This window comes from Malus domestica, chromosome 05 (genome assembly GCF_042453785.1).
Source record: "Malus domestica chromosome 05, GDT2T_hap1".
Taxonomy (NCBI): domain Eukaryota; kingdom Viridiplantae; phylum Streptophyta; class Magnoliopsida; order Rosales; family Rosaceae; genus Malus; species Malus domestica.
Genome location: NC_091665.1, coordinates 13,371,087 through 13,384,932, shown reverse-complemented (window position 1 = coordinate 13,384,932; position 13,846 = coordinate 13,371,087). Strand labels below are relative to the sequence as shown.

The 13,846-nt window shown below is 36.7% G+C and overlaps 1 long non-coding RNA gene across 1 annotated transcript; it reads left to right on the top strand.

Moving 5' to 3' along the window:
• The first annotated feature begins 563 nt into the window (after nt 1-563).
• On the top strand, nt 564-2,974 carry LOC103426303 (uncharacterized). The gene is made up of 3 exons (XR_528080.4): nt 564-986; nt 1,994-2,066; nt 2,605-2,974. It is a non-coding gene; the product is annotated as an uncharacterized lncRNA (long non-coding RNA).
• The last annotated feature ends 10,872 nt before the right edge of the window (nt 2,975-13,846 follow it).

Genomic DNA, 13,846 nt, shown 5'->3' with positions numbered 1-13,846 from the left:
TGTATCTGTACAAAAATCATCAAAATCGGAGTTAAAACTACCGTTAAATTGTGATTTTTCGTTTATAACCGTCGAAATATTTTGTCTCGTTACTTGATCTCTGCATGTTTGTTTTTGCCATTTGTGGCGTATGCGATCTCGAATCATATACAAACAAGTTTGACAGTTGAATCATTGAAACTATTTTCGTACAATGCATTTCCCATCAAGTTCAATGGTATATATATTTACTAAGTAGATTTTATTTTATTTATTTTGTAGTTATAACACTTAAGAGATTGAATGATATATATGTAAAAAAAATTATTATGGGTTTTTGGTAGAAAAATATGTTATTGTGGGGTTTATGTAAAAATAAATAAAAAATTTGAACTTGAAAGAAGTAAAGTCACATTTTCAGTAAAATTTTTATTAATTTTCTAAAAAAAAGAGCCTTGCCCAATGCTTTAATGTAATCATCGTGCAAAACCACATTGCGCGACGTCAAATTGTATGCCTACGTCGCACCAGTTGATAATTTTGGCGGTGAATAATGAAAACTAGGCGCTTTTTTTTATTTTTTTATTTTCAATTTGGGAACCTTGAACCCCGTAGACCTCTTTCTTCCCTCTCGCTCCTTCTTTCCCGCAAACACATCTCCTCTATGTTTCCCGTATAAATCTCTCTTCCCGTAGACTCATCTCCTCCTCCCATAGTCCTCATCTCCTCTATCTTTCCCTCTCGCTCTATCTTTCCCGTTTGGGAACCTTGAACCCCGTTGACCTCTCTTCCCTGTCGCTCATCTCTCCCTCTCTCTTTCCCGTATCTCCCCTTCCCATAGTCCTCATCTCCTCTATCTCTCCTCCTCGCAACCTTGATCCCCAAATCTTGAACCTAGACTTGTCTTCCCTCTCTCTTTCCCGTATACCTCTCTCTTCCCTCTCGTTCTAAACGACGGGCAGCCACACGAATCTCGAAGCCGACAATAATCAAGTCCCAAAATCAAGGTAAGGGTTTTTGATGCAAAAGTTGGTCTGCTTACTGAATTTAGCTGATGCAAATGTTGGCCTGGTTACTAAATTTAGTTGGTCTGATGCAAAATTAAGGATGAATTGATTTAATTAATTTATTGAATTTAGCTCACCTGATGCAAATGTTGGTCTGGTTACTGATTAATTTATGAATATCTCTGATTTTATGAGATGGATTTTGTTTAGTTTGAGGTAGCAGATTGGATTAGGTTTTAGTTCTTAAGCTTCACTGGGTTTGGGACCAATTAACGTGGGCTCTTGCTTCGAGAATTTAAGAATTTTTCTGTTTCTTTTGCCAAATTTTGGGGATTACCTGAATCTTCCTTTTTCAGTACTCACTGATCAGATTATGTGGTACTAATTTTATGAAATATCATTTTATTTAAGCTTCTAGGGTGTTTCATATAACCAGCATTCGCTTTCCCGATCTATGTAGGGGAAGTACTCAGTACATACATTATGAGTAAATAAAAGGAGCTACAAGATCATCCCTTGTTAAATGGAATGGTTGAGATCAAAAGTTATCTTGTCTATTAGATTGCAATGGTTGGCTGTTGAGATAGATAGCAGAACATGAAGAAGCGAATAGTAGCATTCAAGGATATGCTGCTTAGTGGTCATCTGGATGGTTAACTCCAGTGCAGTAGAAGATTCATAATTCCAGATGAGAAGTAAGAAAGGCGGATTAAGGCTGTGTCTAGGGTTATGAATAGTTATGGACTTGGATAATGACTTAGTTGTTCACTACTTGACATCAACTGATTTATGATCTTTCGGTTGATTTTAATGATTTTTACCTTGTGTTGTGTTAGTTGAAATAGCAATTGAGTCTCCAACATTCGAAGGCTTGACGTTTTCCTGCTTGTCAAAATCTCTATAAGAATTGGTTCACTTATCACTACTTCAATTGGTTCCTACTTCAATTGTCAGAAACTCTAAGAACAAGTTACAATTTGCTTTTTGTTTGTGTTTTGTTTTTGCAGATACATTGAAAGGCTAATTTTATGCAAATTCAATATTAGACAAGCGTACAACAGACGAATCTCTAATTCAAAGGTAAAATTGTATAGGAGATTAAAAAGTGTAATGAATTTTATTGGCTTGGTCATCCACAAAATAAAAAACCTAATATATATACAACTTTCATGAATTGTTTCATGAACAAAATTCAAAAGGATCTCAAAATTCACAAGCTATTGAAATATTTATCCCAGGAATCCGAAGTTCACTTGTCTCGCATACAGATATTAATCAAATTAAAGCAAAGCAACGAATATAAAGCTAGGTATGCGATGCTAATTATTTAATAATTATGAAGTACTCTAGGGTTACCTAACCAACATATGGTGATGATTTTGAACTACTTACCTGAAATTGACAGATTAGGATAGGTCTCTTGGTTTAGGTTTGACTCTTTTTAATCAATCGTGCTGCCTTAGATTCATTACACTTTTTAATTTTCTGTTAATGTTTGTTCAATTTTTTTTGCTTTTTTCACACATGGTTTATTTGTTCAGTTTTCTTGCTTTTGGCTTCTAGTTTCAAATGCAAGAAAGGATTAGTTTCTAATGTTATATTTTTATGGTTCAAAAAGTATATAGATGTCGCGGTTGATCACTCGTCGTAGGAGTGTGATCAATGCGCCTCCCGCATTATCACCATCAACGTCATCAGTGTCGGTTCAGTTGCTCAATGCACGGTGGCCTCACTGGCGCTGCAGTGATTCGGAGCCTTCTGTTCACAATTCCTCGTCATCCAGCCACTTCGTCCTCAAAGCTTGATCCCCAAACCTTGATCTTGCTCCACCTTCGACCTCCCAACCACTTCGTCCAGCTGATACCTAGTAGTTTGACGTATCAAACCTAGAAGACTACTTATTGTAGTTTTTTTTTTTTTTTTTTTTTCCGAACATCTTGTATGTACATCTTCATATAGTTTATAATTAAATACTTTTTATTGGTTTATTATTTATTGTTTAGAATTAATTTACAATATTTATTAAAAATTAAATCAAATATATTTTTGTCCCAAAAAAAAAAAAAAAAAAAAGAGTTTGCGCGACGAAGAAGTTACATAGGTCATGCAAAGTTTCTTTGCGTGACGTAGGGAAATGCGTCGCGAAAAGTGGGTTTGCGTGACACACAATCCTACGTTGTGCAAAGACACTTTGCGTGACTCATTTCCTACTTCTCTCAAAGTGGGTTTGCGTGACATAGGATTGTGCGTCACGCAAAGTATCTTTGTGCGACATACATTATTTCTTCATTGCGCGCGCAAACCCTGCTTTCATAGGCTTGGTGCGACACTTGGCACTTGACGAAGGTTTGTTGCGCAATTTTTTGCGTGACATTTTTTTCACTTTGCACGACGAAGGACCTACATCACGCAAAGTGTTTTCCGTACTAGTGAAAGAGGGATTTTTGTGCACGTTGAAGAAGAAAAGAGAGGGGAAGAGAGGGAGTTGGAGTTGGAAACGAATTTGAGGTGGATTGAACTTTTGAACGAGCATCATAATTGTTTGTCGTACAAGCAACATGAATTGTGACCCAAAAATATGTTTCACATCTTAAGCAAATCAAATCTATTTCTTCTGTGAAAGTGAGGGGAGCTTTTTACTTATAGGTCCTATTAAAATCTTCCCTTTAACTCAAAGGGGTGTGCTATCCACACACTCTTTGTTGATTTTTGTCCTTTGATCTTCTTCAATTCATCCGATCCGACGACTAAAAATTAAAAGGGTGTGTAAGAAGTAAAAAGGGGTGTGTGGATATCACACCCCTAACTCAAAACCCAAACACTCAACAACATAAATCATGAATCTCTCTCTCTCTTTGAATGGCAGGCTGCAATACGAAATCATTTTGATATGCAATTCTTGTTAGAGTATGGGAAGAAAATATGTTTCATATTTTATTTTTATTGTTCATTTAACCAAACGATATTAAGGGCTAGTTTGACGTCTATATTGGCCTATCTTGGACAATCTACTAGATTCATTGACTGATGAATAAAAATATGATTGTCAACTTGCATATTTTGTCCAAGTGAAGGTAGAAGATTGATAAGTCATGAAAGCCCTAGCAAACAAAAATTAGTTATGAACAATCATAAAACCAAATATTATTAAAAACATGGATAGCAAACACCTTGTAAATAAACTTGGATCTTCAAAACCTAGCTAAGTTCCAGATAGATGCGTTCTTCTCTTCCTCCCATCCCTCAAACCCTAATGGCTAAAAAGCCTTATTTATACTACTACAAAATAAAATCCTTGCTAGAAAAAAGTCTTCTAAAAACTAGGAAACATAATAGAATAAGATAACTAGGAAATACATTCATACTCTAACTTTGAAAAATTTGTCCAGCCACAAAGAATCCCATGTTTATGGATCTTCAGGGCTCCAAAACAAGCCAAAATGACTTGAAGTAAAGCTTAAAATGTCCCGAACATAGTTGCAGAAGACCTCAAACCCAAAAGATATCATTTTGGACGTCAAAAAGCCCAAATAAGCTCAAAACGTCAGTTTGACAACACTGCATGCTGCTCCTTTATTTCATCGTCATATATAAATCGTTCAGTAGAAAAATATGAAACTTTGATACAATCAAGTTGAGAGACACACAAACATCCTTTAATAAGAATCACTCCAAAATTCGTTTGTTTGAGTAGTTTTTTCTCAAGAAGAAGTCAAATGTCCTACATTGGAAATATAATTCAAAGTATCATAATTCTCACAGAATAACTAATAAACTAATACTAAGATTAGGGAAAAATATACAATATGAAGTCGACTCATCAGGCACCCTCTGCCTTTGCCGCTCAATGTTCGTGAACCCAAAAGGAGAATTGAAGAAAATGACACTGCCCTCTCCGTCGTCAACGTGGCATGGCTTATCGGTCCCTGGAATCCAATTTTTTTTTTTTTTAACGTGGTTGACATCAGCATAACATTAGATCACTCAGGCGCTAGGCTAGTCCAGAATTGCCTGACTTGGTAGTCTAGTAGTCTTGGGCTCACATGTAGCCGACTAATTGGATTGAGGTTTTGGGGAATTCAATTTCCCAATCGCTTTAGTAATTGGGTAGGGGTGGACTTGCTCTAAGAGCATCTCTGTTGGCAATTAGGTAGGGGTAGACTTGCTCTAAGAGCATCTCTTTTGGGAAGATGCAAATTTGACATGCAAAAGGAAGTTCTACTCTAATGAGATAAATGTAAATTTAAGATCCTATTTAATTTTATCTCTTTGATTGGCAAGTCCCACTATCAAAAGATGTAAATATAGGTTTTTATTTATATTTTCAACCAAGATATATATTTTACATCTCTCAATTGGAGAGTTTTCCGGCCAACCAAAAATGTAAAGTACATATTTAAGACATTTGGCATCTCCAAGGGGAATAGCGATCATCATGACAGTTGATAGTATAAAGAAATTTTAAGTGAAGTAAACATTTTTTTTGTGAACCTTATGTAGAAATACGATTCCTTGATTGATTATGTGCATTTGTTAGAAATTATATATATTATAATTAATATAATAATATTTAATTTTTGTATGAATGAAAAATAGGAGTCATGTGTCATAGTTGAATTCAAATTCATGAGTTGTATCTGTTTGTTGGAACTTTAGGCAACAATCATAATGTTTCAATAATGGTGGCTTGAGTTCTATATAAACTCAAGCATCCCACCCGTCTAATAGAATTAAGAGAAGAGTTTTCTCCAATTTCTTAGTAAAAATCCGAGTCGTGTTTTGAGAATATAGAATATATGAAGTTCACCAGAGTCGAAGATTGAAATTCTTTGACTTCGGATTATAAATTGTTAAATCCTAGGAGACGGACACCTACTGAACTACAAACACAAGAGCAGGGGCGAAATTCTATCTTTAGGACATTGCATTTATGCAAACCTCAAACTCCAAGTTTGTCAGTTTTTCTAACTTTCTCTCTGGTTGTTTGTATTAATCTCATACATAAATTAATGTTGTGAATTTTTTTTATGATTATTATTAATAGAATTCTTGTGTTATTTTCATATTTTCTAATATTGCTCCAACATAAATATTACAGTATATACAGTACTACTAAACCCATATGTGGTATAAATTCTAAATTAATTACAATGAGCATACTTGGCATATAAGGAAAAAAAATTAATAAATAGGGAAAAAAAAAAGAAGGTCTACTGTCGCTCGGCGGCACTCCCCGCCCCCAACAAACACCACCACCCCACTTTTTAGTTCAGATGACACCGCTTTTCCTTCTCTTTATGTTTCTCTCTCTCTTTCCTTCCTCTTTCTCTCCCTCTCGTTCTTCTCTCTCTATCCTCGTTGGTACGGCATGCCTACTAATCGGAGCCCATAATTGCCCGTAATTAGACAGCTTTAGTCCGACAAATTAAGCTTATGTTTGTTACCTATACTACTTGCCTCCCAAGTAAGAGACCCCTATTTATGTCAAATTACAATATCTTGGGGATTAGACAACATAATCATACTCTTAGAAAGATTAGATATCTCACTCCAATTTAATAGGGACTACTCTCTAAAGATCTCTATAAATACCCTAGCTTGGGTATTTGTCTGGAGAGAACAAATATCTCTTTGATCTCCATTAACTTCTCTCTAATTATCTATACACATATTATCACCGTTCATCTACGCGAAGACATGACGAAGCATCTCCTAAGTCTAGGCACCTTCATCAAGGATGATTCACAATGTTACACATCACACCATTCCTTCTCTAGAACTAGATCAGTGATTCGATTGTCCAATCCCAAAGATATGCATGCAGCCTGATCGGGATTTATTCAAACCCCAAATCAACTCCATTCACCCTTCGTTAGAGTTCATGGGCAATCCCGACTGAATATTGCCTCTGTCAATGGATGTGTACAAAATTGGTTTCAACACCGAACTCTCACAAGCATACAAAATCGTTTAACTTTCGCATTAGTCCACATAGTCTATATAGTATATTTCTTGTCAAACTGATAACAAAATACCATTTCTTCTCAAACTCCAACACAAAACCAAGACATCATTTTGACAGGTTTGTGGTGTTTTTTTATACCTCTCATTATCTATCCCAAATACTGAAGAATAAAAATGAATATTTAATTTGGCTTCAGATAGCACCATATAGTAAAAATAAGTAAAAAGCCATTACTAACCTGGTATTTTGCTTTCTACAATAGCAACGTCGCTGGATATATTAATTTTTTGGGTTAATTGCATTTGACATCATAAAGTTTGGATTGCAAATGAGTTACCGAGTTTCAATTTTGCATTTTACACCACATGATTTTTGAATTACACCAATTCAACCTTTCCGTCAATTTCATCTTCTAATTATATGTCATGTGTTTCTGTGGCATCAAGTTGGCCCACATTGTCAGCACTAACTGACCGTCAATTTTAATGTTTAATACTCTACTCTTCTAATCCTTTTATCAAATGAACAGTCAATGTGTGCTTAAAATGTGGGCCTAGTATGTATCATATTAGCACATAATGTATAATTACACAATAAAATTGACGAAAAGATTAAATTTGTACAATTCAAAAACCAAATGATGTAAAATTGAAAAATTAAAACATTGTGACTATTTTTCGAATTGACCCTCAAACCTGATGTAAAATACAGTTACTTTTCCTTTAGGTAGCGTTTGGTACGCAGACGGAACGGGACGGGACGGGACAGGATGGGACGGAATGGAACGGAACAGATGTTCTGTGTTATGTTTGGTACGTGCAGGACGGAACATGACAGTTTTTCCATCCTGCGTTTGGTAGCGCATGGACAGAATGGAACGAAAAGATTAAAATGACTAAAATATCCAAAACCTTTCTTACGGCAACACAGAACATCGCCACTGCTGCTTCTTCTTTATCTTCCACTCTCTTCTCTCACCCTCCAAACCCAACACTCCGCCACCCCTTCTCTTCTCTCACCCACTACAACCCGCCATATCCACCATCACCGCACCTGGTAAGCGAGTTCTCCCGCATCCTCAGCGACCACATAAACCCTCAACACGACTTGGAGCTCTCCCTCAACGCTTTGTCTACCCAAATCTCCCCATATTTGGTTGAGCAAGTTCTGAATCTTCTAGCCTGCTGGCAATTATGAATCTTCCATGATATTTTGCTATAGCTCCATTCGAATTTTTAGCACAAACCCATCAAATATTATTATGCAAATTGCAAAACCCACACCCCAAATCAATTTTTAGTCCCTAATTTTGGTCCTTTCAATTGTGGGTTGTTGTTGTTCTGGGAGTTCAGGTTCTGCAAACATTAGAATTGGCCCCTTGACGCTTTAAGAGTGCTGCATAAAGAATGAGAAACAACATAAGTGAGATTTTGCTTGGTTATGATCACAAGAACAATATATGTTGCAAGCAAGAACAAGAAAAAGAAAAAGAAGAAGAAAAATCAGAATCAAAACAGTTCAAATAGGGAAGAAAAAAATATATACTTTGAACACAGTTGGACGACTAAATTAAACAGATTCGAAGAAAAAAACAGAGAGATAAAATTGAACGACTAAATTAAACAGATTAAAATAAAAAAACAGAGAGATAAAGAATAATAATAAGAAGAAGACAACTGGGTAATGGAAATGTCAACCACATAAAGCCCTTATAGAGAACAAATAAAAACATTTGAACAATTGGTTTTCACTATAATGCCATCAAATTACAAAGAAATTTTTTTACAAAGAAAGAGAGACCGAGAGCTACAGAAAAACAGATCGAACCTGGAATGGAGATGCAGAGTTGAAGATGCTACGAAAGAGGATGAGGAGGAAGGTTCGCAGAGCTGCTACACGGAAGAGTTGCAAAGGGGAGATGCAGAGTTGCTACACGGAAGAGGACAAGGAGGAAGGTTGCGAAGGGGAGATGCAGAGGTGAAGAGGCTACACGGAAGAATACACGAAAGAAGATGAGGAAGAAGGTTACGAAGAGGAGATGCAGATGTCAAGAGGTTCACATCGGCTGAGAAGAAGAGAAGATAGTTTTTAGGGTTTGTTGTATGATTTTGATGATGTAAATTTTGAAAAAGACAAGGGGCATTTTTTTCTTAAAATGTTGTAAATTTTTGTCCCACGGACGTGGAACAAGTCGTTCCACTAGGGGGGAGTTGGAACAAAAAATCATCAAAAACTTGTCCCGTGGAACGAGGCGTTCCACTCATTTTAGGCGTACCAAACGTGGGACGGAACGCCTCGTCTTACTACGTTCCGTCCCGTCCCGTCCCGCGTACCAAACGCGACCTTAGATATGATATAGAAGGTTCAATTAAAAGATTATAATTTTCAGTGGCAAATTATAAAATTGTCCATGGCAAAGAGTGGTATGTACTTTGTCAATCTTGACCAATATTTGGCGTGTTTCCGACCAAAAAGAAGGTGATAATTCTTAAATCATTTTTATTGTTTAAACATTTGGATTGGAGTGGAGTAGTAGGCATACTATACAGTACCTAGATGGATGATGATTACCGTTGTGATGGAAACAATAACAGAAAGACATGTTTCGCATTTCTAATGAAAAGTTTAGGGCTTATCCAGTTATATAACATGACAGCACCCGTGGAGATAATTAGGGGGCGTTTGTTGTGCCGGACTGTCTCGGACTGGACTAGCTGCAGGGACTAAGCTGGACTGGCTTAGACTAGACTAAGCTGGACTGGCTTAGACTAGACTAAGCTGGACTAACTTAGTGAAGTGTTTGGTGCAATGTCGGACTAAGAAGCAGGATAATAAAAACAGTACTGTTCACCAGATTTGGGTTTGCTTACACTAGGACTACAAATTTTTGCCATTGTGTAATAGAGTAATGCTACAAATGTCATGAGAAGATACTTGTGTAATAGAGTAATCCTAAACTTTATGCAATAAAATCGAACATTAACTAATGATAGTTTTCTTGGATTATAGAGTTTAAGAAAACGGAACTCATATTAGATATTTGTCTGAAGCAAGCAAAATTGCCTTGGAAAATGTCACTTAAGTTCTTCACGTGCATGATATATGGTGTTCTGGTTCTCTATTGGGTGAAGATGACTAGGATCCAATGGTGGTAGGGTTTTGAAGGAAGGGGAAACGTGAGTACTAATACTTTGGTTTCAAGAATCCTCCAAGTGTACCCAACAAACCTTGCTCAAAAGAAAAGAAGATAGAAAAGCATGGTAATTAAACAGGCTCTTTTTCCACGTGGTATAATTCATAGCTGACTAGCTTAACAAGCAAGAGCAAGTACATAAGAAGATACTTGTGACAAGTCAATCTTTGCCATTGATTGACTCTTAAAACATCATTCACTAAACTTTCATCCAGGATATTTTACAAAATACCAGTGAACTATAGTATACCATTCCAAAGTAGATCTCCATAATTTACAAACTCCTAGTTAACATTATACGGCTGATATTGAAAAAAAAAAAAGTTTTTGTCCAAGAATTAAATTCATATTCAAAATGTTCTACTCTTATACATCTATTATTTATCCCATATATTCTTCCTCTATTAATATAAAAATTAAAACTAAACTCTAAATACAAAATGCTTATTAAACGACTGTAAACGTGTGTCTAACAAGAGTAGTCAGTGCTAACTATGTAGAGAACAGACTAGCATGAGGATTGCTGTCATTGCTAGGCATTGCATGTCAAGAGGGAAATTAAAGGACACCTGTAATGTAGTAGCCTTAGCCTTATCCTTCCGTTTATGCTCCTCTTCTCTGCAACCAACAACCACAGAATATTGCAGTTCAGCATACAAAACATTCACATTGTAATATAATGGTTATAAACCAAGTAGATAACCGTAAACCTCTGTTTAACCAAATGTGCAGAATACACACACACACACACTCACAGACCAACTAAAGATACACACACACACACACACAGAAACACACCAACTAAATACACACACACGCAGACACACACACTTACAGAGCGCACACACACACACACACACAGACAAAAAAAATGATGTTGTAAACGGATTTTTGCTCTGACAAAGGGAGCTAATTGGGGTACAAGGTTTACAATTCACCCCCCAATTCCCCCCCCCCCCAATCATTTGAAGGATTTAATAACGGCTCCGCTGTCCCCAGATTCCACCATTAAATTTGATATCTCAATACTCACCTACCCTTAAAATTTGTAACAGCTCTCTATCTGTTACTTTTTCAATAATTCAATGTTATTTCTTGTACTTCCATTGAAAAGGTGGACAATTGAACCAAAACTAAATAATAAATCAACCACAAAAAAAACATCCATTCTAGTTCAAGATCAAAAGATGAGCAATTAAGTAAGGACAAAAATAGTTCAAACCGGACACTGATCTTTTGAATGAAACTAAACCGCAACATGAGGAGAAAAGCAAAGAGATTGTTGTAGGGAGGACTTCCAGTTGGAACAAAAATTCTAGACTAACCCTACCCCCTTCCCCGCCTCACCCTCTCTCACTCCCCCCCACCCCCCCCCCCCCCACGTTAATGAGTACACACTTACACACAGAAATTACACAGACACACACACAGACACAGACACACACACACACAGAGAGTACACAAACACACATACACACACACATGGGGGAATTGATTGGGTTCCCACAAAACAAAACAAAACAAAACAAAATAATTGAGGTAAATCTTATACTCTAGAACAACAAACTTTTAGAAGAACTTAAAAATACTATCCATCATGCTAATATCATAGTTTTGTTTTTTATTTTTTCATTACCGCAATCAGTATGGTCCAATCATTGAAACTTTCATTAAATTGCATGCTAAAGTGTGGAGCCAAAATATGTCAGGCAGGCTGCTACAAGGATAGTAAGACCCAAAAGTTCCATCTTACCCACCAATAGCTAAATGTTAAATTTCTTGAACAACACAACCTATATGCCAAATACCTGAACAGCTAACTAACGTTGGACATTCGTTGTACTCAATTCATCCTAATTTGGCAGATAGAAACATACAGTGAAAGAGGTGCTTGGAGAGAGTATGTTTGGAGACGAGGATTTTTGGTAATGACACACACATAAATTACACACACACACACACACACACACACACACACAGAGATTACACGCACACACACACACACACACAGAGTACTCCCATTGTTGAAACCCCAATTTTTAAAAATCGAAAACAACATGTGGGTAGGACTTCCAAGTTTGACAACTTTGACATCCTAAATTCCCAAGTTCCATCTCATCTTATGAAAAGCCTAAATTCTAATTTCAATTTCACCTAAATATCAAAACCCTAATTTGTTCAAGTGTAGATCTCTATGATTCAAAAATTCTCAAACCCAAAACAACAAAATCAAATAAAGCTCAGTAAAATTACCATCTGCAACACAAATACACGAAATTAATAGAAGAATCGAAGTTTACCAGACAACTCAGATGAGGGCGAGCAAATGCAGAGATCGGAAGACGCAAAGATGAGGGTGAGAAGGACGAAGATGAGGGAGCACGGCAAGGACGACGTTGAGGGAACGTAGGGATGAGGACGAAGGGAAGACGCAGAAAATCTCTCGGTTTACTCTGGCTTACGAATCCGCCCAATTTTGGGGTTGCTCGTTAAAAACGGCTAAGGAGGTACTTAGTCCAAGTAAGTCCGGGTTAAGCTCATTAAAGCTAATCCGGATGCACACCAAACGTCGGACTATAGTCTAGTCCAGTCCAAGCCCTCTTAATCCTGTCAAACAAACGTGCCCTTAAGGCCCACAAGGGTCGACTCTGCTCACTATCTTTAAAATATGTTTTCTTATAATATTATATTTGTTGAAGATGATCTTAGATTATGATTGGGTAAATTTTAGATATATTTGGGTTCTAGTTATTCATTTTTTGTAAGATTGTATTTACTTGGGGAACAAGTTAATCTTCTCCTCATTCTTTACAGTAAATAAAGGCACTGTGTGGGAGAATAAGAACACACAAGAATTCTTACAATTTCTCCACTCTCTCTTGCCACCGCACCCTCTTCTCCCTCAGTTAAATATAGGTCACAACACATTATTAGTACGATACGCTGCGCTAAGCAATTTGAAGGGGAATTCTAATACAAACCAGTTCATCAATATCATTCCACAATATAGGTTCTCCTACGCTGCGCAAAGGCTTTTCTCAATGCTCTGGGATTGATTAATGAGGAAACATATTCTCCTATAATGGATGTGATCACATTCTGCTACCTTATTAGATTGGTAGTTTCTGAAAAACTAGATATGCAGCTCATCCAGCTCATGGATGTGGTAACCGCGTATCATTATGGTGATCTTGATACAGAAATCTATATGAAAGTTTCTGAATGACTTGTATGGACTGGATCAAATAGTTCTGGACCATGAAACACCCTCTTCATTCGATTAAGGCTTTTACTCTACGGATTAAAACAATCTAAACGGATGTGGTATAACCGTCTATGTGAGAATTTGATTAGTTAGGGATATGTGAACAATAAACTATGCCCTTGCGTGTTTATTAAGAAGTAACATTTCAGATTTGCGATTGTTGCAGTCTATGTTGACGACATTAATCTCATTGGGACTCTTGAAGAGCTTGAGAAAACTACCGCACATCTAAAGTCGTAATTTGAGATGAAAGATCTTGAGAAAACTCGATATTGTCCCGGCCTGGAGATCAAGTACTGTTTGGATGAAATCCTAGCACATCAGTCACACTCCACCTGGAAGGTGTTGCCTTGTTTTAATGAGGATAAAGTGAAGCCTTCAAGTACCCCTATAGTTGTGCTAGATGCTAAACAAGATCTTTCTCATCCTAAGGAAGA